The following is a 23,985-nucleotide window of genomic DNA, read 5'->3' on the forward strand; positions in this document are numbered from 1 at the left end:
TGAATTTCAACCTGTATGTAAACACACAAATAAATGCTCCGTATGTGATGTATATTTATAATGTGTAACTTAGATGTATCTAAAGTAAATGTTTTTAGTCATTTTTGTAATAGCAAATACTCTCTCTCTCTCACACAACATTTTAACAGGACTATCTGGTTTACTTATTTTAAATGAAAAACAAAACCTAAACAATTTTCAGAAATGGATTGCTGCTCAGTTAATGAGTGATGGATCACAGTGAAATAATGCAATAAGTATATACCATGGCCTTTCGGGAATAAAGCTTCTTTTTTTTTCTTTTTTTTCTTTTTTTTTTTTTCCCCATTTTGTCCATTAAAACCACTTTGTAGATGAGACTTTGTCTCCATTCACAGTGGTGTTTAGCCCCACTGTGATTATTGTGCCTCAGATACAAATACGCCAAATTTTAGTAGCATCGGAGAAGACATAAATGAAACTCAACGTTAGTCTTATGATAGATTCTATTAAAAGTTTGCTGTGTAGCCAGCTGGGAGGAGTAATTTCAGTTTTCCACTCCATAACTGGAGAATAAGATGTAACATGTTTCAAGGCCTTGAAAGCTCATTTTATAATGAAACTAACAAGATAAAATATTTTTTTTTTTTATGTGAGTGAAGGTAGGGACATTTTGACTGTGATCTATGAACATCTGTGTAAGGAAGATATTTCTGGTTGTAGGAGGTTCTGTAATCTGGTAGAATAAAGTGTAATGAGATTACGTGTTTGAAAACTCAAACCTGTACACATTCAGACAAATATTACAAGAGAAAAGTCAATTTACATTGGAATAACTAGGCTAGAGATCTCTTGGATCCTTTACCACTGTGTAGGATGCATGCTTTGCACTGAAAAAAAAAAAAGATAACAGCCCGTAATTCCCAAGGGGTTTATTTTATGGTCTTGTGCCTATCTTCATGAAACAAGCCTTATCCTTCTTGCAGTAGAGCGTGTGGGCTCATTGAGGCAGAAGAACAAAATAGTTAACCATAGTTTTCACCAAAGTAATTTGGTATTTGTACGTTTATAAAAGATGAATACTGGCAAGGTATTATTTCCCCTTAACTAGGTCTTCCCTGCTACTTGATGTATGATTGCAAGTATAGGAGATTCAACCAGAAAATTCTTTGGTACATCAATATTTGTAGTTCATTGTTAATTTTAATATCGGAGTTTGTTAATATGAGTTACTGCTCCTATTTAAATCAACTACAAACCTTAATACTTGAGATATTTTTCTATAGGATATACAAAGAGATGTCAATTTCTGACTTAGTGACTGTTATGAAGGATAAATAAAAAAAAAGAAAATAAATTAAATTCCTTATTTAAAAATATGTGCGACCCTGCCATTGTAAATACATGTATATTAAAAAAAAAAAAATAAAGTGACTCTTAGCAATGAAAATCTATATATTTCATTACCATAAATCATTTCAAATTTTTTTCTCACTTCTTAGCTCTCTTTTCAGCTTAGGGTTCATGTTTTCTAACTAGTCCTGTTAAACTTTTTAGAAAGTACATGTAAAACACCTTATATCATCTAAACTATAAGGAGAAAACAAATTGAACACAATAATTGAAAAAAGAATATAAACTGATCAGTGATGCAAAATGGAATACTTTTTTCAATCAAATGCAGCTAAAATATTCAAATTTTAGAGACAAATGGCTATTTTCAGGTAATTTTGGAAAAAAAAAGTATCAAGGTAGGATGCTTTACTCTGTAAATGTGATATTATTAGATTTTCACTGAAGCATACTAATTAATTCTAGAAGTCATTAGAAATTTTTTTTTCAAATTAGTTATGGTAAATTCATTTTTCCTCCTTCAAAATCAAAGCATATTCCATCCCATCTCCCTTGATCTTTTTATCTTTAAGAAAATCCCAATCATATCCCACAAAAACAACTCTAGTGTTTCCACATTTAGTAGTTGGATGGAGAGAACAAATAAGTCCTTGGCCAAATAGCAGTGTTTATTTTAGATTCACTATATTTTTCTCTAGATTGGAGTTTCATGAAGTCATCTGATCTGACTATGAAAGAAGTGATTTTATGCTGTTTAAGATATCCAGCATATCAGGTTCTGAGAGTTTACATTGGTCTAATACATTGAAAATGTAGAAGATTCTGTTCTGGATGACCATTTCAGAGATCTGACTGTTTTAGCACTTCCACTTACAGACTGTAATGATATCACATTCCCAAAAAAACCCAGATACCTGTAAAACACCTTTTAAGACATCATTTGAATTTTCCATTAATAAAGCATTAAACACTTTTCTCAGAGTGTCTGCTGAAAAGCAATAAGGAAAGTGACTGTACCTTCTAATAAAACAAAGATGTTTCCTGATTCCCAAAACATAATTTACTTGCAATGTCATTTAAAAATTCTAACAGTCTTGAGAAATTAAACTCATTGTTTCTCAAACAGTGTAAACTGCAGAGCATATTGAAGAGTATCAAAGCAGTATCACAAATTATGTGAATGATTTGCAATGACAGAGACCTTTGCTTCCAGGTTTGCGGGACAAGGGCTGGAGGTGTTTGGCTGGGAGGATGTGAAGGAACAGGATAAGAGGGGCTGCCTCCCACATAGCCCTGTCACCCTGGATGGGTTAGGCACAGGTTACAGAGCTTTAGGGCATTTAGCAAAAAGAAACAGACTCCTTTGGTGTTTCACGTATTGAGTAGTCTCCATTCTCTTCCATTCCATATGGGGTTGAGGATACAGAAAAGTATTGGACTCAGGATGCATATTTCCACACATTTATATATTTATTGCATGCCTCAGTAGAAAATTATATACACATACATGTACAAATACAGACAGAGGTACAAATGTGTACAGCTTGCCATTGAAACCTGGTCAAGTAGCCATTCAGCTGTTTATTCAAGTCAATGCTTTGGAGTTACTCTGTCTTTTGAGTCACAGCTAAGGCAGTTTGTGAGCATCCCATTTAAAAGCCTGGGTTGTTAGAGGCACTCTGTTGAAAAGCCATGTAAGCTGCAAACACATCTGAACACAAAAGAACTCAAGACGTGATAATGGAGAGTAGAAAATATTGACCACAGTGACCCGTCATATTTTGGCTGAGTAATTCCTTTCTGCTTACTCATTTTCTTACTATATTCTCAATAGTATTCTTCATATATGTATATGCTAAATTTTTATATGTCTGTTGTGACTCTGTTCCAATGACAGAATGGAAAAAGGTAATTTTTACTTTACTGTATAGGCAGTGAAATAAAGCCAAGGCAGAAATCCTGTGAAATATTTTAAGCTAGATACGTATTGGGCACCAGTTGATTTGTTTTTCTCTCTTTCTGAACGCTGCTCACCCCAATAGTGCTGTAGAAATAATTAATAAAAACAAGCAATGCGTTCCCACTTTTTGCTTTTGCTAATAACATTTTGTTTAATGGGCGTGTCAGACATTCATACAACATAATGAAATATTGAAACAGAGATACTGAAAAATGTGCCGGTCTGCCTGAAAGTTATTTGTTTTGAACAGTTACACCTATTAATTTATCTGCAGCTCAGGAAATGAATTAACATAAAGGAACAGTGCTTTTCTATTTACTTGCTGTTGGTATCACACAATGTAATAGTATTGCTACCTCACTGATGAGGCAGAAAACCTGTTAACTTGACTCAATGTAAGTTTGGATGGAAAATATGAAGGATTCCAAGGGACTGCATGCCCTTGAAAAGCAAAGAAGCCTGAGCCTTTCAGAAGCTCCAGCTAAAGTCCTCTGGGTCTGGTGGCAGGACTTCCAGCACAGTTTATAATTTAACTGTTGAAAATACCAAAGGGTCTCGGGCTCATGACTAATCCATCTTTGCTAGATATTCTCTTGCAACACAGCCTTAATACTGGACAGCATGTCTGACAGAAGACATGGCAATTCTATTCCAACAGTAAACCTTTCTCGGCAGAATGTTTTACTAGTGAATTAGAATCAGAATTTGTCCCACTTGCACTGTTTATATAAAATAGAATGAAGAATTTGTAGTACTGATTACGGAGTCTGTATTTACTGTCATTCTCACTCTTGCATTTGTCTGGATAAGGAAAACAATGTGTTTGTTTTCTTTTTGGCATGTTAGATATGTTTGTATTCCATTCCATTCAGAACTGCTAGGGTATTATTAGGCAACACTTAGTTTCCATATTATTAGAATGTACTGTAACCCTGAGAAGTATATTAAATTACAAGCTGTAATGGGAATCTATCTTAATGAGCGCTCCAAAATTCAGCTGTCTTGGGGCCAGTTGAGGAACAGAGTGGATTTTGGTTAATACCTACTTAGGTATTTGTTAGTAAAGTGACATGCTTCTATTTTTTCATGCTTCGGTTTCAATATGCTTTTGCATAATCAGATTTTCACATATTACTAAAGGATAGTCTTCACATACTCTTTTTTTTCTTCCTGATGAGTAATTTTAGGATGTACCTTGATGACCAATGGCTGTCAATAAGAGGCAGTCCGTGCTGATATACTGCTGCCAAGTTGTACCAGAGAGCATTCCTCGACACTGTGTACTCGTACTTGTCCCCAGCCACAGAACAGGTTGTCACATTGCCCCCAACTGTGGAGAGGTAAATTGTTCACATTTTATTGTCATATGTATTACCCTGCTATAAAGGGTGCAATTTACCTATTCAGTTAACACGAGCCATGGTTGTAAGGGCTGCCATTTGATTTTCTAAACTGCAAGAGCATTCATAATCAACTTGTAAAAACTGGACCATGATGCATTAGGAGCTATTAAGCCATCATTTACAAACACTTTGAAATACTGTGGAGTTCCTTTATGCTTAAAAGAGGAAATAACTGATGTATTTCAGTTTGGTAACACTTGATAAATTCATGCAAGGAAAGCCTAAAAGCACTGTTAATTAATCAAAATCAAACTAATGGAGCAACTGCATTTGTGAATCAAGAGGGAGGGCAGATTTTAAATAGAGCTCAGGGGAGTAGAAGTCCCAACTTCTGCTGAATTTAAATGGGAATTTGCTGCCTAGATGCCTTGGGTATTTCTAAAAACCCCAGCCTAAGCCACTGTTTGTGCAGTCCTCTCTCATCCTCTTTAAGAAGACACTGTTGATGAAGTAGCAGTTATAATTTAATGTCATGCATTGTGTATATGCACTTGGCATGCTTTTTGTGTGTCATGTGAACACTAAAAGTGACTTCTACTTTTCCCTAGAGTTTCTGCAAAATAAACTGATTTTAAGATACTCTTTAGTTTTTCAAATATACCTTTCTAAATGAAGATTACAAGAAAATTCAAGGGTACATTACGCAAAGTCATGGACACTAGCGTGGAGAACAATAAAGAGATCAGCGTTTCCTGTAGAAACTTGAAATGGTATGTGCTGAATATGAGTAACTGAATACGGACTTCATTACATTATGACTTGCAACTGACAGCATTATTGGAAAAACATCATGCATTTTGAACCAAAAGCTCCTAGCTAAGTTTGTATCTATGGTTTTATTCTGAAATCTCTTTAGAAATGGAAGCTGTTGTTAAATTTTTATGAATATTTGAGCATGATACCCATTCAGAGAAGTCTTATTTTTATTTTAAAAAAATATTTTTGCATAGAATTTTTTTTTCCATGGAATATTATCTAGTATGAATAACATGCTAATTTCTGTAAAACGTTTTGCTTTCCAGCTTAAAAAAAGAAAAAAAAACAATAATAAAATGTACCACAAAACTGAAAAGTTCATGGCTGCCAGATTTATGATTGAAAACAAAATTGATTTTTTTGGTTTGTAAATATCACTGTGGTGCTTGGCAGGTGGTGCAGGGGATGTGCCAGACCTCCCAAGCAGCAGAGCACTCACATTGCCCAGGCTACAACTCGCAAAACCCACCGCAAATGCTCTTCTGCTCGTTCAGCAGCCTCGGCACAATTTGAGAGAGGTGCATGACTTTTCTGAAATGCAGCTACCTGGAGATACTGCAACAGTTCTAAGTTAACCAAATAATGCATCTTAATGATATCTTTGACACCAAAAATTTCTATTCAGTTGTTGTGTCGAAAAGAATAGGTGGAATAGGATGAGAGCTGCATATTTTGGTTTCCCTTAAAAGCAATGGAAGTATTTTATCCAAGTTCAATCTGCAGACAGCTCTAGTGTGTCTCAGGAAGTGCCTAACCCTTGATTTCAGACAAGTTTCCTTCTCTGACACAACAGAGCTTTTTGTTATACAATGGACTGAAAAAACTTGTCAGACCAAATTTTTTAAAGTAGTTATTGTTTATCTTTACATAGACAAGATTTGTCCAATAATTAAATATAAATTATGAAACACACAGAATGGAGCCTGAGTAGAACCATACATTTTTAGAGTCACGACTACAGGGCAAAACATACATACTTAAAATTATTTTAATGGGAGAAGATTTTGGATGTCAAAGGCTATGTGTCTTTGCTAGGTATCTTCCCTGACTGAAGTTCTTATCAAAGGCGTGCAGGAGTCTGAAAGTCACTCATTTTAAATAATAGATGTTGTAGTAAGTACTTAGGATATATTTGAAACTAACTTTTAAAAACTTCAAGTGGTGTGCTCTTGAAAGATGGGAGGAATTTTACAGATGTCAAGACTGGCTAAGATATGGCTAAGTCAAGCTGATTTTAATGAATTAGTGCACACTAGGCTTACTTACTGATTATTGCAAAGACAGTCAGAAGGTGACAAACACCAGGGAAGTGATATAGTTTATTTCCTGAACAATTTTCTTTAATTGTACTTTATGAGTAAACCACATTATTTTTTTTTTCAATTGATACCTTCCACTGAAATCTTTACAATGCTTTTCTAAGCTATTATACATAGGAATTTAAAGTATGCTAATATGGTGTCAGAGTATGGAACATGATGAACTTTCCTCTTCAGTTGTAGATTTTACAAACACCCACTACAGTCTAAAACTAAATGTTATGTGAAAGAGCTTGCCATAGCTTTCTAAGTTGTGCACAAAAGTTGGAAGGTCACTTGTTTTGAATGAAAGTTACTAACTAACAGGTTTTAAAGACATTTGAAACTAATTTTCCAGAACTGTAGGTGGTGTGCCTTTTGTTATCACAGAACAAATAATAAATATGCTGAATCACATGCATAATATGTCCTAAAGTTACATATGTACTACATTGTTATGCCTGCTGCTATGAAAATTCGTCCCCAAATCTGTGAACATTTGTGTCTAAAAATCTGAATCCTGATATATAAATTATTCTAATTCATATAGACTATTGGAACAGCAACTGTAGCTTTTCTCAGCCTAAGTTGTAAACACGTGTTCATTAGTCAACTGGACTGTATCTACAGTACTTTCAGAGATGCTAATCATGGGAATTAGGGGTTGATTTTTCACAGAATTGGCATTGGTTTTACTTTTTCCTTTAGTATAACAACAACAACAACAAAAACAACAATAAAGCAAAACCAAACCAACCAAAACCAAAAGGTAGCCACATTCAGGCTATTCTCACTGGTGAATATTGGTTTGGAAGTAGGCATGTACAGGGCCCTAGCAGAATCAATGAGTGTTGAGTATCTGAATACCTAAAGAGAAATACAGAGTCAAAACCAGCTGGGCATTCCCAACAGTGCTCTACATTGAGTTATTTCAAGATCCAGAATTCAGAGTTGTATTTCTATCTAACTTACCATGGATAAGAACCATTCATGTATAATATAGGGACAGTGAGACAAGAGAAAAATGATAGTTTTAGAAGTTGTTCTCTCAGCCTTCTCACTTCTATTCAATGTCAGAAGAAACTCCGCTGAAATGTAAAAAGCTTATGACACTTGAACAACAGGGGAGAGAAAAGGCTGGGAGGAGGGGAATCAAGACTGAATGCTGCAGTATCACTCTGCTAGTTAACGTTCAATAAAACTTTCACAGACCACCACAAATCATTCTACACATTTCATCATTTGAAGTCTTTTTATTTCATGTTTTCTGAGCCCCTGAAGAGTCATTTTAATTCTTTTCTTGTGACGTTTTCCTTTGAGACCCAGAAGCAGGAGAGTAAACTTGAAACCCCATAACAAAAAAGCGTGTTTGTATTCTTTTGGGTTGTTTTTGGAGAGACGTGGATAAAAAAACCTAACAAAAAATAAAATGTTTTGAATGTTTTGAATGAAAGTTACTAACTAACAAGCATTCTATTTGTAAGAATTGCAAGCCCAGAAAATACCTGCCTAAACTTGAGCTACTCATTTTTTTTCTTTCTTTTATGGCAAGAACAACTTCGCAGACCTTGAGAGCACTACAAGTGAAACCCAGCAGATGAATTTTAGAAAGGTCCAGGTACTTTTCCTTTAGATATGTAGCTTTGAAAAATATTGAGTAGTATATTTTTCTTCCCTTCCCTTCCCTTCCCTTCCCTTCCCTTCCCTTCCCTTCCCTTCCCTTCCCTTCCCTTCCCTTCCCTTCCCTTCCCTTCCCTTCCCTTCCCTTCCCTTCCCTTCCCTTCCCTTCCCTTCCCTTCCCTTCCCTTCCCTTTCCCCTTCCCCCTTCCCCCTTCCCCCTTCCCCCTTCCCCCTTCCCCCTTCCCCCTTCCCCCTTTCCCACTGGATAGTGGTAGAATGAACTATTGCAAGACTCCAGCATTCAGCTACCTCTGAAACACAGTTGACTGAGCATTTCTCTTCCACGAAAATAAATTTCCTGCGAAAATATATAGTTTTGTGGTTTGGTTTTATTTTGTGGCACATTTTCCTGACTGAATATTCTAATTGAAAAATCAAGCTATATCATTTTTAGTCAAAGGTCAGACCCTAAAATGTGCAGTTAAATATGTTGAATAGCGCCTAATTGGTGCTTTCCCATAGTAATTCATTGCAATATGGCAGCTGTAGGCCAGACCACTGTTACTGTGATGGGTGAAGATCTCCAGCTGCTTACATTACTGACAGCAAAATACACATTTTTTGAGCTAAGCAAGTTTAGGGACACCACATAACTTAAGCTGTTGCAACAATGTGCAGTCTGCGTACCCAGTATGGAAAATCAGAAACTCAGTAATGACTATAAGATATAGGCAACAGGTATCAATAAGAAAAGTATATTCAACTGTGAATTTACTTGAAGTGAAGAACATCTTTGTAGACTGATTAAATGCATAAAAGTGAAATATTCTAACATAGTAATGCAAAAAGTTTTCTGTTGATCAACATATATATATATATATATATTATATATATGATTTTGACATTTTAAAGTCAAAATATTGGAATTTCAAAATCTCAGTTTGAAATCAGAGTTGCAGAAATGCTGAAGTTTCCTGCAGGGCAAAAAATCCTAGATTTCTATTAGTATCATCCTAATTGTTTAAATTTGCTAAGGTTATAATTATTCCTTGTACATTAATGGTTTTGTTATTTTTGCCTAAATGTTCATTCTTTGTTTAAGACTCTATAAAGATAGCTAAAAAGGGCCAAAGAGGCAAGTATTATAATCCCTTAATAAGTCAATGATTACCTCCTTTGCTTTAGTTTGAGCACATGGAAGAGTGTTATACAGCACACTAGCTAAAAAAAGGAATCTAACCTGTCATTTGAACTGCCTCAAGTGCTGTGGTGAGGTTGTTTGTGATAAGCTGTAGGTAGCTCGTGTCTCTCATAGAGAAAAGAGCATTCTCTTTCAATTAAGCGTTATTTTAGATCTTATCAGGCATTCCTGGCATGTCTGTAATGAACTCAGTAAGAATCTGCACATGGAGGAGATGAAGAATCTGGCCAAAAATAGCTAATTTTAAAATAGCTAATTTTATGACTCCTAATCGAGAGCTTCAGAGAAGCATTTGCCTGTACTCCTCCCCTTACTGATAAAAATTAAGCCCTCAGTCTGGAAGACACAAACTCAGAAAAATAACCAACATAATATTTCCACTCGTTAGAAGACTTGCATCTGAAAATGGGAGAGATGTGTTCAGCCACACTCTGCCCAGGGAGATCGAAACCCTCTCACAACCAGTTCCTCTCAGAACAACACTCCAAGTACCAGGCTGAGACCAGGTTTGGCCATTGCACCCGCCACCACCTCGCTAGCATCAGGGCTGCTGGGCAGCTGCTAATGCCAGGGCTACACAGGAGAGGCAAAGAGGACACAAGAAGCTCGAGGGTAAGGGACATGACCTGCCAGAGAATGTTGTTTTTCAGATTCTACAGTTACTTAAAAAAAAATCAGAGGATGTAATTCATAACGAAGCCTCCAAGCGGAAACTGAAAAACAGATGATGGCTTTTTAAAGTGATTGTGCATGTGTGAAACATCACATACTCTTGCTTTCTTTTTATTTTGCCATGGATACCCTGTCTAACCTGTAGTCTGACAGTCAGGATACACTTTAAAGTGTACGCTCTAATTATAAGTTTATCAGCAGCTGTTTTAAAAGTGAAAATTAACAATTTCCTCTTTCCAGAGAGGAGGATTTCTGTGTTTAACTCCATGAGAAAAGCATTCAGCCTTGCAAAAGGAGAGGGATCACACCTCAGAGAGAGCTTAACTCTCCAGTTGCTGTTGTCAGTAGGTGTCCTTACATTCACATATTTGTCACTGTGGATCCGGTAACATTAGAATAACCAGTTTGGTTTAACCTGAGGAAGGCCAGAGTAGCATCCTTCAGATATGTAATAAATTAGTGTGATGAGAAAGACAAGTCCACTGTTACATGGGACTAAGAAATGAGATATTAATAAAAAAGTTATTAGGAACTGAACTACAATGGACAAAAAAAGTTACAGAATCTGCACCACCAATTGCCTAGTCACAGGTAAATATTCATCTAGGATGTTTTAAGTAAAAAATACTATATCAGAGGAATTATATAACCTCTAAAGGTCTCTTCTGACCTTTTTCCCCAATATGTTTATTTAGGTTCCTGTGCTGGGTCTGTCAACGTTATATTACTTTATGCCTCTTGTCACAAGAGTTTAGCGCATTTCTTCACAACACGGTGTGGGGTATCTCAATAAGGATAATTAGCCCAGACAAACTACTGTACTAATTTGCCTATACATCTTCCAGAACTAATGTTATGCTGCTTCTTGGATTTTTGGATGTCATCCACTTTCCTCTGCACTTTGTATTTTCTTACTATTTAAACTTCCATCAAGTTGCCAACAGGTAATTGATGTTTCTCCACCTTTCCAAGTTCAATTTTTTACATTACATCTAATTTTGGTTCATTGACTTTACAGGATTATTAATACACATAAGTAATATTTTAAGGGCTTAGAAAAATGAGAAAAAGCAGAGCAGTTATGGTAAAATAATTAACTAGCTTAATTTTTTTTACATCTTCTTTTAACTAATTGATGGATATTTTGCATATACATAAACTCCCTTACATATATTTCTAGGTGTTAAAGAGGACATAAAAAAAATAACCTAGTAATTTTCTTTTAATATGGGCCTTCATCAAAAAAATAATAGTACTGCTTATTTTCACTTTTCATGTTTTTTGTTTTGTGCTTTTCATTATTCAGGCAAGAGAGAAGTTGATTTACATAAATTGGTGGCACATGTGTGTGTATATACACTTCATACAGCCATTTACAGGCAAGTAGTTACATTTACCTGCTAATTGTGAATAGACAGAGGTTACATACAGTGTGCGAGTCTAAAATTACTGTATGAAAAAGCAGCTAGAGGCATGTTCTCATTAAATAAACATTCTGCTCTTCTGCATGGATATTTCTGTGGGTTTTTAGCTTGGATAAGTGTCACTGTTATAATCTTTTAATTAATATTGTGCTGTAGAGTGAAGGCATGAATGGATGCTACTGGCTGTTATTGCCATAGTGCCCAGAAGGATGCTACTGTTTTGCCAAAAATGTTCTGTCACTAATGTGAGGCCTGTTGACAGACTGTTGTTTATATGTGTCAACATGATGCCAAGTCGATTGTTTCACTACAGGAATCCTGGCTTGGCCCCAGTGGCTGTCTGAGGCTTTGTAGACAGAAAGATACTTTTATAGTGGCAAGCAAAAGGGAACAGCTTTTTGGACTTATATCTTGATCTTGTAGTAACTATTCTATCATATAGATACTAAGAGGATTAATAATTAGGAAATTCTGCAGACAACTTGGTACATTGTGTTTTATACTCTATGGACAGAGGAAGGACTCTAAGTGGGGCTGTTAAGTGAGTCTAATCTAATTATTGTGCTAGATGTTTAATCATATTAGTTAGAACTGAGCATAAAATGTTGCAACATGTTTGGAAGTGCATTTTAATGGAAAAAGTACCTTTTTAAAAATTGTTTCCTATTTACTTCAAATAAATAAGTAGATTCAGTGTGGGTGGGGAATTGCACTGCAAATTTCTTAATACAGACCTCGCCTTCTGGGGTCGCTGGATTCCAGACTCAGACTCCTTTCTACACTTCTGTCTTGTGTACTACACAGAAATAAGAGGCTTCAGCATTTTAGAAAGAGGGAGCTGGTCCTTCCTGTTTCCCCAAAACTGTTGATGTATTTTTAATAATTCTTTTTGTCTGCTTCAGAGGAAGATAACTGATTATTGCTCACTATAAAAGCTTGATATTTATGTAAATATGTTAATTTAATGGGAGAAATCTCATATACTATTTAGAAAAGGTCATCTAAAGAGCAACCTTTACTATTTCCATCTTGATTCCTTCGCATTGGGTTATTTCAATTTCTCTCAAACTAGCACTACTACTGGAAAAGTATCTTTAATTCCTTGCCCAAACCAGTGGGATGTTTGTTACAAGTAGATTGCCAACTGTCACTTTTAGGCAGAATCCTTAAATACATGGTCCTGTCGTCTATTCAGAAAAATGTCTCCAAATCTCACATGAAAATGCCAGAAAAATCCATCACAAGGATATAGAAATTGTGTGAAAAATACCTCCAGCTTTTGATCACTCTGCCCAAGGCTTACCACATGGTATCCCAAATATTCATTGGAGATGCAAATTCTGCATAGCTGGTGCTATAAGTCAGTGGTAATAATGAGAGTTCTGTGACTCTGAAATGTGATCAATCATGTGTACACTTATCCCAGGCTGAACCACACTACTGGAGAACAGACAGACACTGTGAAAGACTGAGTCTTTCAAGGTAGGCTTCAAAGTGCCATCTAATAATGATGCTACTACTCATAATGATTTGTCAGTGCCAGGCCTGTATTTCTGCTCATAAAGGTCAGACTTTCAAATACATTCTTCTGATAAAATATATTTCCTCTGTAACCTACAGACACAATTCAACTGCTTTGGTCTTTTGCCCCCAGTCTTCAGGGAATAAAACCTTTACTCCTTGAAATCCAATGAGCTTGGCATGTGAGCATCTTTTCTAGTATGTTCAGTAAGGGTTTCTTAGAACCTTCTGCTCTATAGACAAGTGACAAATCTGGCAGCTATTTCAGTAATCAATAGACCATCTCCTACTTTCTGCCCCTGAACCCCGCCTACGGTGTTCCCCGTGACTCAATATCCCTGTCATCCTTAATGGACAGCAGAAGATGAAACGTACTGCTAAGCATTGCTGCAAAAGTTGGATAACTTCAAGGCTGAGGAGCTTACCTAAAATGCCTAGCTCCAGGATTCTTCACTGCAGTACTGGTGCCAGCATATTTCTGTTTTTCTACATCACACTCAGAGGTAGAAGAGTTACAACAGTGAAGGCCAGACAATTTTTCAGTGGACTTATCCATTTTCAATGTATCAAGGTTCAAGCATAAGATGAGAGGTTTAGTGATCAAATGATACAAAATAAATGCAGACTGGCTGGGCTTCTCTTTCATTCTCCCAAAATTTTGGTTACAGATATTTTGGTTGCACCTATTAAAAAGAAAACTGTAGTGAAAAAGGGAAGACAATGTATTTTCCTTCGTACAGCTTGATTCAGACTGTTCTTTTTCTTTAGAACACTTACTTTTTTCTTTAGATTTTTAAAAATATAGCTTTGTTTTAATGCTTTAAAAAAACGAAACTCTTTTTTTTTTTAAACTTAAATTGTGGTTGCCGAATTCTAACTTTTGTATGTGGTAGAGTGTATGTAGTGAGAAAAGAGCAAATGCCAAATAAAGCCAATTATGATTTTAAAATTAATGAAAAATACAAGCTAAAATGAGAAGCATGAACACTATAAATCATTACCTCTTTGCTTTAAAGCCAGCTAATCCAAGAATCTGCATCAGTTTTATTTTGCCAGTTGTGTAATCTCACAGAGCCCTTGAACTTTTGAAATCTAGCTGGCTGGTAAGGAGTTCAGTTCTGGTCCACATCACCTGTGTACAGAGCATTCTTCCAAGAAATAAGTTATAAAAAAATACTATTTTTTTTCTTTTCTAGGTCACCTCTGAGTCACTGTGGAAGAGTGCACGCACTGTTTGCACACATTGAAACTGGTCAACCTCTTCTTGGCTTGCTCCATGAGATGGGTATGTGTTCCCAAAGGAGCTGGACATCTGTCTTCCCATTTCCAGATGCATTGTAGGTAGATCAGATGGATTTTCTAGCCTCTTTAGGGGATGAAAATATATGGATATCACATATCACCAGGTTTCTGTTCTCACCGTGACAATGTGACTTTTGCAGATAGCCTGCTGTTCCTAACACATCTCAAAGAGGAGGTGTTTCAGTCTTCAGAGTGAGAAAGAGTTGCCTTTGACTCATCACTGGCTTTTGACAGTTTTGCTGAACTAGGGCCAATAGTTTCTTATTTTCTACTTGCTTAAAATCACAACATATCAAGTTGCATTTGTGTGAATAACATGCTTTGGAATGCTTATTAGAAACAACTAAAATTTAATGGTGTAGTTAATTTATCTAATGTTTAAAATCATTCACCAGGCAAAGGATTTCTCTCTTAACCAATAGCAAGCAGTTCTATTTTGCAAGGTAATTTTAGACTATTTATAGTTATTGCTGTTTATGTTATTTTCATGCTAGACATCACACAGATCTAAATAGGCACACAGTGCCTACCTATCATACCATCTAGGTAATCAGTCTTGGAAAGATTTCTTATTTAGTCAGATCTTTTAGTCCAGGTGTAGATGTTTAGCACATTAAGAAATAGCTTTTCTCAGACCACACATTTGGCTCGATATTTTGAGATACATTTCGCACTGAGATTACAATCTTTGTCTTGAGCAAATAGAGATCTAATTAAAAATACATTAACGTGTCTTTCAGCCAGCCTAGTTTTACTGATTCCTGAAAGTCAACAGCTTTTCAGTTTCATACATCTTAATGGTGGTCTATTACTCTTGATTCATGCATCTTCCACAGAAATTAATAGAAATTGCTTATATGGAAGAAATAAATTCATGTATCTTTTATTCTGTGCTAGCACAATCTTACCAAAATGGAGTAGCTGAAATTGGCGAAATGCTGCAACTCTTCTATTTTTTCCTAATTTGATTTAGACACGGCATTGAAGATTTTATTTATAATTTCTATAGAATAATTTAATGGCTCCTATTTTTTCCAGATAACTACAAACAGGAGTTAATGTAGACATTCAAATTTTCTGCAGGTTGAAGCAATAGCTCCCTTTTCTCACTTCCCCATAGAAAGAACCCATGAATATAAGTCCTCTTAAGCTGAACAGAGTGGATGTATAACACAGGTGATATGTAAATTCCTCTTTCACTACAATCCAGTTACAATGTCCAGATTGTTGTCTGGCTTCTCTTGCTGAGAGAAGACTGCTCTAATATAAAGTTGATTGAGCTGTCATTTACACCTCAATCTGTCCCAGTGCTAAGAAGACATCTATCTTGAATTAATGACCTGGGGGACCATTTGCAGGTGGAATCAATTAGAGCAGGTAGGAGGGCCAATCCTGCTCAAACCCACACCTGACTAAGAAAGCTCCGGGGCAACTTTAAAGCTACGTTACACATGTGACCTGCATTAGACATCAAGATATTACCTTTCTATACTGGACCTTTTCCAGTATTTATTATTTTTTTCACCTGCTGTTTGTTTTGGAAAAAGGTTATCAGAATTTTTAAAAATGCTACTAGAAAGTTCTGTAATAGGTGGAAGTCTTACACTCAATGTGACTAGGTGAAATTCCTAGGTGTAATTTTAGAGGTAGATCCACACAATGAGAGATCAGAAAATATTCCTGTAGTTTAGCATTTCAGTGCTGTTGGGCTGGATAGGAATTTTCTTACAAGCATTTCTTAAATGAAATATGCTGCATGCCAGAATATTGCTTGACAGATAAATATTTATTTGCAATAGTTCTTACAGTTTTCCGAGGTATGAATAGTGACACAAAGAGTAAACCAATAGTCATTAGCAAACTGGAGACTATAGTAAAATTGAGTTCTCAAGGATTTCTTGACAAAGCATTCTCTGAAAGATTACCGAGTTTCAAGATGCATACATTTAATAATTACTTCTGCTAGTGGAATTTTCAGGACTAATGTTTGCTGCATGTGGTTCCAGCTTCTCATTTTGTCATAATACTATTCATGGTTAGCCAAAGAGCTGCAGTTAATGTTCATAAAAAATCCAGTTGACTGCTATGATAACAGCACACCTTTGAACAATACATGTAAAGTAAAAACCAGGTAATGAAAAGAGTGTTGGAAAATCCAAAACCATCTCCTACTTGGTAAGCAAAGAATCATAGAACGGTTTGGGTTGGAAGACATCTTTAAAGATCATCTAGCCCAAACAACTTGCAATGATTAGGGATGTCTTCAACTAGACCAGGTTGCTCAGAGACCTGTTGAACCTGACCTTGAATGTTTCCAGGCATCTGCCATCTCTCTGAGCAACAAGTGATAGTTTCTTCCTTATATCTAAAATAAATCTACCCTCTTTCAGGTTAAAGCCATTACCCATTGTCCTATCATGACATGCCCTTGTAAAAAGTCCTTCTTCAGCTTTCTTGTAGACACTCTTTAGGTGCTGGAAGGCTGCTATAAGATCTCTCTGGAGCCTCCTCAAGACTGAACAATCCCAACTCCCTCATCCAGTCTTGATAGGAAAGGTGTTCCCACCCTCTGATCATCCTCGTGATCCTCCTCTGGACTCATTCCAACAGGTCCATGCCCTTCTTATGCTGGGGGACCCAGAGGTGGCCGCAGGACTCCAGGTGGGGTCTCACAAGAGCCGAGTAGAGGGTGAGAATCACCTCCCTTGTTGCAGTCCAGGATATGATTGGCTTTCATGTGCAGTACCTTGTGCTTGGCCTTATTGAACCTCATGAGGCCCACTTCTTGAGCTTTTCCAGAACTTAGAGGGAACTTTTTTACCACTAATGAACACATGAAAAATTACTACCTGACTTAAAAAGTGCTCTAATATCTCGATTCAGATGTGTTTAGTGACAAAATCTGGTCCACTGACAAAATTTGGATAATAATTTCTTTGGCTTAAATGCTAACTCCTTTAAGCCTTAACAACAGTAAAGGAGCTGTTATTTCACCAGTGATTTCAACCCTGAGTTTTCTGGTGACCACAAATAGTATAACACACCTCATAGTAATGCAAAGTAAGGAAATAAGTGTCATGTCTGCTAATATTTTTTTACTAGAAAGTTAGTTACTTTGAGTATAGAGCCTACAGCTACAAAACATGCCAGCTTCTTGATCATGTTTGGTTGTAATCATTGACCATATTTGTCTGAGGTAGAAATTTGACTATTCAAAATGAATTTCAAGTAATTTGACAGGAAAAAGAGCTAATCGTATCATCAAAATAGAACTATTTTGTTAGGTGCTTAATCTGAAGTTCATAAGAAATGTTTGTTTTGATGCAAGTTGGACTTACAATATTTATGTTTATGTTTATGTTTATGTTTAAATATCCTGTTTAAATTACTTTTTTTAACACCCTTGCAAGTGTGTGAAATATCTGGCATATATATTTTAGTTGCATAGCCCATTACAAGCCAACGTTTTGCAGATAGGTGTCTTAAATCTAGTTCCAAAAATTTTGAAGTAATCATTATTCAGAGGTACTAATATATTGAGGAATTTAATTAGACATCAACAATGAAAAGGATTTAACGAAAAAAACTGTGGTGCAACCAAACTTTGTTCCCATGATAATAAAAGAAAGTATTGCAACTTTCAAAAAAGAAAATGTTAATTGTTTAGAGAGTGTTCATCTCTTCTGGCTAACAGCTGTATCTGTTGTAACTTAAATGGTGTGGTCATAAATGTAAAATTAAAACAATTAACAACTATAATTTTGTTATCACTGTAGGTTCTGTCTAGAGCAAACATAACAACTCCCAAAAAAACCTCTTTTGCTCTTCATTTCTCCATCTTCGAGAACTGTTACTATCTCTGAGTTCTAAAACCCAGGTTGTGTGCCCCTAGCTTCACACATTGCTGTTTTAGCAATAATGACGCTGGAGTCAGGGCTTACCTGGCAAATGTGTTAATGGTGCAGAAAATAAAATGGGGAAGAGTAACTTCTTAAACAGGTATACGTAATGACTCTCTAAGAGCTTTAAAAATATTTTACTCAAATTTCTCTGACACTGTTGGGACCTCTTTTAAGGCTCCCTTTCCTTCTCTCCCCCCGCCCCCAATTACTGTCATAATTGTGCTTAAGTGGATTGTAGTGTTCTTTGCTTTAGAGAGTAGAAGAGACCAACAGCTGCTCTTTCCTATAACATTCATTGTTCACTTTACAAACTCCTTAAAAATGCATTTGTTTGTTTACTCACAGATGACTTCTTTTAAAAACCTACCATTTGTTTCTTCAGAAAGATGCACTTTTAGAATCTATTATAAATGCTTACTAGCATTTGTTATGTTTTCTTTTCCTCTTATTAAAATAATTTGCACAGCGGTTACACCTGACTTTTTCTCATTTGTTCCAAATCGAGCATGTATTTCATTCATTTTGCCCATAGGTAAGTTCACACTTTCAGTTTATTTAATAAATATGATCTGTATCTCTCATTTAGAAGTTTGGTAGCATTTAAATGCCATATTACATGAAAGTGTTAAACAGGAGGAAGTTAAAACCACGTATTCAATAGAATTTATCATCTATTTTATACAGAATCCAAACAGAAATTTCTCTGAGAGAATGGAATAACATAGGCAGTGTCATGAGCCACCTTGCTGTGGAAAAGCCATCTGGTGCTTAAAAGCAAAGTTTATTTTAGGAATAAACTAGTAAATAGGAGAAGTCCAGCAGACTGATATTCTGAAGGTGGTATAAGCAATTATAGTTCATTCAAAAGCAACAAATCCACCATCCTGGCTCTGTGAATGTTGTAGAGAGCTACCAGAGCAGTGAAACGGAAAAGTGAAGCTTGAAAGATTCATCTCCCAAAGGAGAAGAGTGAACTCAGTCTGAGTACAAAATATAAGAGATGCCAAAATACTTTGAATTATTCCTAATGGTTGTAGATCTTTAAAGAGTTAACTCATAAGTCAAGAATATGGATGAGCTGGAATCTGATTCGCACATCCAAACCTGGTTGCTGCTTCTCTAAGAAACCACTGCACACCACCTAAAATGCACAGAATAAAGCAGTGAGGTCCTAGAGGACAGATTTCCGAAATACATTGTATAGGTTCTCTTTGGTGCAGACTAAATAGGATGGGCCTTTCTGGTTAATTCCCACCTTTTACAGTATTTTCTTTTTCCTCTAAACATAATACAGTGTATGTAATCTATACTCCATTATAATGGAATAGTAAAAGTGGGAAAATAAGGATATCATACATACCTTCTTGTACTACTGTAACTTGACTTAGCCATCAAACACAGTGTGTTCTCTCACCATTCCCTGAGGGAACATGAATGACCATTTTGTTTTGGAAGGTTGCATTCGTATTTATTTTCAATTTGCATATTCCTATATATGTTAAGAAAGCAAGGTCACAGGAGTCAACCCTGCATTGAGTATGGAAACAGGAAGAACCAACAATGAGGCAAATCTTGCTCCTACATTCAGAGGTAGTTTGGGGAATGTTATTTCCGGAAAACTCTGGAACTCCTACACTTACTTCTACCCTTCACAGTCCATTTCTAGTAGGGATGGGGGATATTGGGAAAGTGGCTCCAGCAACATTTCTGTGCAGTTCGGCAATGGGTAACAAAAAACATGGTAGACTTGGACCTGTTCTGTCTTATTTCTTTGCTGCCAAGTGGAAATGCAAGTGATGGAGTCTGAGATTCACAGGGAATTGAAAGAGAAGTGACAGGAAGGAAGAGAATAGCAGGTAAGATCTGGAAAAGACTAAAGACAAAACCAGGAGTGTTGTAATAGTGAGAGAGACAGGAGTGTGCACACACACTAAAATGCAGGGGAAGAAAGAGGGCTACAAATAAGATGAAACAGTACATGAATCCTTCTAACTTCTCCTTAGTGGCACCTTTTATCCTGTATGAACAGCATTTAACAAGAATTAATACTGCAATCAATAGGAATAACTTGCAGAGTCAGGTACTGTTCGGTGTGACTAACGATGGCAGAATCAGGCCTTGCTTTCTTAAACAGAAAAGAGATGAATGTGAAAGGTGAAAATATATCACTAGGACTATGCAGCAAGGGGACCTTACTGCATAGCTTGATTGATCATCATATTCCATATTAACTGCTGGTTTGTGCAAAGTTCTGCTTCCAATTACTATTCTTTTTTATGGTTGCAGAATCACTGGGTATGTGCATAGCTTTTCTCATAACACAGGGAAGGCTGGGGAGTCCCAAAATTTCTGAGAAAGCTGGTGAAAGTTAGGTTATTGAAATACATTTTAAAATATACCCTTAGTGTTGTGTTTTGGTTGGTTGTTGTTGTTTGTTTGTGGATTTTGTTTTATGTGTTTTTTTTGTTTGTTGTTTGTTTTTCTTCTGAAACTGTTACAGAGTCATGCTTTTGCTAGCTGTATTATCTTTGCCGGAATACTCTTGGAAGAGTAAACAAATACAGGTGAATGATCACTTCACTTTGTTCACTACTTATGACTAACTAAAGCAATTTTGCCTGGGTTTTATGGATGAAGATTTCAATTTTTAACCACACTTCTCTGAACTTTGTTGCTGTATTTCTTATGTATTCTGCCATAACGGTAGATGGTTGTTGCATTTGAAGACTGGTCGCTTACATCATCTTTGAAAAATTCTTAGTGTGTCATATTCTCTCTTGAGCTTCAACTATTTCTCACAGAAACAATTCCTTCCAATGAAGTAATAATGGTGTGTAGTTTATATGGTACACAGAAGACAGTGATATGTCTGCATTAACCTATTAGTTTGTGGAATCGGTGCACTTGTGAAGTGAAACAAACCCACATATTGCAATTTTATGTAAAACTAAACCAGAAGAGATTTTCTAGGAGGACATCTAGTCTACTGCAGCTAGGCTAAAACTAGCCCATTTTAACTACCACCCAAAGATGTGTGTAATATTGATGCTGGATCCCCAACCCCAGCTGTTTGATTCTGAAGATACATGCCGACCGTGCAACTCTACTTGCTAACACACACAGTCACTGTGTATGAGAAGAAACAAAAGGGAGAAAGTACTCAAAATCCTGCTGTTACCAGGAACAGGACCAGTTTAATTTCACAGAAGGATTCCAAGAGATCTTTATGGAAGATTTCTCTAGAATATAGTAGAATATTATAATATCCAATAGAATTTCAGAAAGCTCAGTATCTTTGCTATAGAATCCCTTAGGATGGTTCAAAAGCCTGTAGGAAGTATATAATTTTCTCAAATTATGTAAATTATTTCAGCGTAATTTCTATAGGAAGTAACTGGTGGTATCGTTATTAAATCCTTCAGGACTTTTCCATAAGAGAGGGATTTCTGTACTTTGGAGATGAAGCCATAGCATTTTATTAACTCTGCTGAGTTTATGCACCTAATATATAAGCAGATTATTAATGTGTGTGGCAGAGATCTTGGGGCAACTTCACAGGGCCAGTAAGAATAATAGTTAGCTGGTAATACAGCCACAGCATTGAGCCTTTGATTATAAATCATTAAATACTGTAAAAGGTACAAAGCGTGTTTGTAATGATAGTGGTTCTTACCAACACTGACCTTTTCATTTTTTTGCTTTTGTCCCATATTTGAGTTTTAGAACAAAAAACAGTAGGAAAACATTGTAAATTGTCCAGTTCAGAGCTCTATTTATTTTGTAGTCCTTGAAGTAATGTGAAGAACTTGTAAGAGAATTAAGAGTACAAATTATCTACCAGAATCTACATGAAAGGGTGTCATTGTGCAGCTAAATATTTGTTTTGGCATTATTTCTGGGAGTCAAAAACAAGCCCTAAAAAATAGTCAGTTTCCTACAACCTGTTACATTGACTCCCTGAGGTTTAATTATTTGGAGGCATCTGCCTGACAAACTCCTTTTGTCTACTTCCACATGCAAACTGAAGTCTACATTGAAGTTTAGGCATTAGAATGTCTTTTCTGCTTGGATATGACACCCCATAGCGGCATGAAATGTTGAGCAAGCCCTGGATACTTAATACTTTTCATTTAATGAACTGCTTCTTTATTATTTTGCAAAGCTTGCATAAGACGTTTTTATAGTTTAAAAAGTGCCCTGCATCCTGCTTCATAGGAAGGGGACCTCATTTAGATTAACCTGTGACTTCAACAGCATGTGGTAGAAAGAACCAACTGCTTCAATTACTGTTTTTGCACATGACTTTCATGTGTTGCTAAGATTATCAGAGGAACCTGATTACATCCCCTTAGACACTATTGTTGGCACAATGATTAAGCTGTTATTTTTTTTTGCTTTTTTTTTCTTTCTTTCTTTTTTTAGACTGGAAACCTAAAGAGGTTTTTGGCATGAAGCAAAAGCACTGTGTATAGAGATCAGTAAGATAGTGAGTATCATTGCCCTGTAGCTTATCTTCACATATACAGCTCCCTGGTGGATCCCTATGATAAACATTATTGGAACAATTAGCTGCTGCTGACATAGAATCCAGACACAATAGCAATGGCCAGCAGCACTGAGCCAAATATCATGGAGCCAAAACCCATAAAAAAAACAACACCAAGCTACTCTCCCCATTCAACTGCTGTCATAAAACCCTCCCAATGCTATGTTTGCATAGCTGGCTTCACTGATATGGCACCAAAACACAAAAGGAGAAGCTGCAGCACTTGCCTTTGTTTAGCTGAAATTACAAGTCATTGAATTAGTATGTCATCTTTATTGCGCTGTCATGCAGCCGAGGTGAGGAAGGCTCTCTGTAATGGATGGAAGAGTTTGATGGCCTAAAAGACAGGCTCACAGATGGTTGTTGATATAAACCAGTTTGCCCTTTTTTTAAAAAAAAAGAAAGGGGGAAAAAAGCCTGAATAGAATAGGTCTCTGCTGATCTCAGTAGCTGTAACTAACAATATTTATGTAAGGCTGATCTTGGAGGAGTCCAGGGCTAGGAGGTGAACCAAGAGTTTGTCTAAAGATGAGGTCTCAGAAGTGCATGCTAAGCCATTTAAAAAAATTTAAATATCAGTGAGGCAGCATGACCCAAAAGGTGAAGCGCGAAAGGTCTCGCTCAGAGGAAGCTGTTGCCACTACCCTTGGGCGGGGGAAGGTACCCTTGTGTGATTCTGCAGCAGCAGCAGAATTGTCATCAGCAGAATCAATGGAGATGCAAAGCACACTCAGAAGAAGAAATGCTTTGTACATTTTAAGGAGCACTGTGTTATTTCTTTTTTCTTTAAACAGAAGGGAGGGAAAAGGTATTGTCAATCAAAGTTTTCTATTAGGGTCTAAGATGAATGCTAAACTGTGCATAAACTCTTATTTTACCTGAAACACAAGACCAACACTTACCCAGTCAATTTTTCCATGCAGTATTCTCAGATGCTACAGTCATATCTAAAAAAGTGGTTTAGGATTAAACATGACCCAAACTACTGAAGGCCCTTTCCTTTTTTATATTATCCTTGGCAGTCTGGCTTTGTACAAACACACTATTC

Source organism: Nesoenas mayeri (assembly GCF_963082525.1).
Source record: "Nesoenas mayeri genome assembly, chromosome: 3".
In the NCBI taxonomy this organism is placed as follows: domain Eukaryota; kingdom Metazoa; phylum Chordata; class Aves; order Columbiformes; family Columbidae; genus Nesoenas; species Nesoenas mayeri.